This window comes from Mustela lutreola, chromosome 1 (assembly GCF_030435805.1).
Source record: "Mustela lutreola isolate mMusLut2 chromosome 1, mMusLut2.pri, whole genome shotgun sequence".
NCBI classification, from domain to species: domain Eukaryota; kingdom Metazoa; phylum Chordata; class Mammalia; order Carnivora; family Mustelidae; genus Mustela; species Mustela lutreola.
In genome coordinates this window covers 167,925,951-167,928,947 of record NC_081290.1, presented here as the reverse complement: position 1 = coordinate 167,928,947, position 2,997 = coordinate 167,925,951, and the positions used below count along the sequence as shown (strand labels likewise).

General features: G+C 34.6%; 1 pseudogene; it reads left to right on the top strand.

Annotated features, from left to right (window-relative positions):
* Positions 1 to 1,478: 1,478 nt before the first annotated feature.
* LOC131822937 (U6 spliceosomal RNA) lies at positions 1,479 to 1,595 on the top strand (annotated as a pseudogene).
* The last annotated feature ends 1,402 nt before the right edge of the window (positions 1,596 to 2,997 follow it).

Genomic DNA, 2,997 nt, shown 5'->3' with positions numbered 1-2,997 from the left:
ACCTAGAGGTGGGATTACTGAATCATATGGTAATTTTACTTTTAATAATATGAATAATCTCCACACTGTTTTCCATACAAATTTATATCCCTATCACTGTGCATAAGTTCCCCATTTTCCCCAATATTTACCAAAATTTGTTAGTTATAATTTTTTAGTAGTATATATTCTAATAGTAATATCTTGTTGTGTTTTTCAGAGGTAAACAACAACAACAACAACATAATGACTTTGCCCTGAGTTTTTACGTTGAGCACTTTTTAATGCTCCTGTTGGTCATTTATATAACTTTTTTGAAAAAAAAAGTCTATTGAGATCCTTTTGCTATTTTTTTAATTATATATTTTTTTCTATTTGTATCTGTTGGTTATTCACCTCTTTTCAGATATAAGATTTGTAAGTATTTTCTTCCATTCTGTGGATTGTGTTTTCATTCCCCCTTTTTTTTTGGCAATGCAGAAACTTTAGTTTGATGTAATACCATTTATTTATTTTTGCTTCTTTTGCTTGTGTTTTTGGCCTGGTATCCAAAAAACTATTGGCAAGACCAATGTCAAGGAGAATTTTTCCTATGTTTTCCTTTAGGAAATTTAGTTTCATGCATCACATTTAAGTCTTTAATCTATTTCAAGTTAAGATTGATGAGTGATATAAGGTTCCAGTTTCATGCTGGTTTATGTGACTATTCAGTTTTAAATATCACTTATTGAACAGACTATCTTTACCCATTATATATGTTGGCCCCTGTCAAATATTAGGTGACTGTATGAAAGGATTTATTTCTGGCCTCTCAATTCTGTTCTACTTGTTTATTGGTCTATTTTTATGCCAGTATACTTTATTGTTTTGAGCATGAGGGCTTTGTAGTATAGTTTCAAATCAAGAAGTGTAATTTTGCTTCTTCATTCTTTCTCAGAACTGCTTTAATTAATTTGTTGTCTTTTATGGTCTCATATAAACTTTAGGATTCTTTACTTACTTCTGTAAAAAAAAATATTGGATATTTTTTAAAGATTATTTATTTATTTATTTATTTGACAGAGAGAGGTGACAAGCAGGCAGAGAGGCAGGCAGAGAGAGAAGAGGTAGCAGCTTCCTGCTGAGCTGAGAGCCTGATGCAGGGCTCGATCCCAGGACCCTGGGATCATGACCTGAGCCGAAGGCAGCGGCTTAACCCACTGAGCCACCCAGGCGCCCCTAACATTGGATTTTTGATAGGAATTGAATTTACAGATGGTTTTTGGTAGTATGGACATTTTAACAATGTTAATTCTTACCATTCATAAATATGAGCTATCTTTCCATTTATGTCTCCTTCAATTTCTTTATCAATGTCATAGTTTATGGGGTACAGATCTTTCATTTCTTACTTAAATCTTTTCCTAAGTATTTTATTATTTTTATGCTATTGTGAATTAGATTGTTCTCTTTATTTTTTCAGATAGTTCATCATTAGAGTGTTAAAATGCTCCTGTCTTGTGCTTACTTTGGCAGCACATATACTTAAACTGGAATGATGCAGAGAAGATTAGCGTGATCACTGAGCAAGGATGACATGAAAACTATTTAAAAAAACGAAACAAAACAAAATTCTTGTCTTTTATATATTGATCTTGTATTTGGCAGCTTTATTAAATTTGTTTATTCAAAATTTTTTGTGAAGTTTTTAGGATTTTTTTACATGTAAGTTCATGTTATCCAAAAAAAGAAAATTTTACTTCTTCCTTTTTTTCTTTTGGAATCTTTTATTTCTTTGTGTTCCTTGTTTCTCTGTCTAGGACATCCAGTACTATGTCAAATGAGAGTAGTGAAAGTGGACACAATTGTCTTTTTTCTGATCTTTAAGGGGAAAACATTCAAACTTTTTTGATTTAATATGAGATTAGCTCTAGGCTTGCAATATGTGTTTTTTCTTTAATGGATTTTTAAAATTATTTTTAAAAATTTTTATAAACGTTTTTATCCCTAGGCGTACAGGTCTGTGAAGCACCAGGTTTACACATTTCACAGCACTCACCATCACTCACCATAGCACCTGCCCTCCCCAATGTCCATATGCCCACCATCCTCTCCCAACACACCTCCCCCCAGCAACCCTCAGTCTGTTTTTTGAGATTCAGTCTTTTATGGTTTGTCTCCCTCCCAAACCCATCTTCTTTTATTTTTCTTTTCGTACGCCCAAAACCGCCTATGTTGCATCTCCCCTTCATCATATCAGGGAGATCATATGATAGTTGTCTTTCTCAGATTGATTTATTTCGCCAAGCATAATACCCTCTAGTTCCATCCTTGTCATCACAAATAGCAGGATTTCATTTCTTTTGATGGCTGCACAGTATCCCATTGTACATATATACCACATCTTATTTATTGATTGATCTGTTGAAGGACATTTAGGTTCTTTCCATAGTTTAACTATTGTGGACATTGCTGCTATAAACATTTGGGTGCATGTGCCCCTTCAGAATGCCACGTTTGTATCTTTAGGGTATATATCCAGTACTACAATCTCTGGTCATAGGGTAGTTCTATTTTCAGCTTTTTGAGGCACCTCCACGCTGTTTTCCAGAGTGGTTGCACCAGCTTGCATTGCCACGTACAGTGTAGGAGGGTTGCCCTTTCTCCACATCCTCGCCAGCATCTGTCATTGACTGACTTGTTCATTTTAGCCATTCTGAAAGGTGTGAGGTGGTATCTCATTCTGGTTTTGATTTGTATTTCCCTGATGCCGAGTGATGTGGAGCATTTTTTCATATGTCTGTTGGCCATTTGGATGTATTCTTTGCAGAAATGTCTGTTCATGTCCTCTGCCCATTTTTTCATTCGATTATTTGTTCTTAGGGTGTTGAGTTTGATAAGCTCTTTATAGATTTTGGATAGATACTGGCCCTTTATCTGGTATGTCATTTGCAAATATCTTCTCCCAGATAACTTCTGACAGTCATCTTTCGCTTTGTTAACTGTTTCCTTTGCTGTGCAAAAGCTTTTTGATCTGAT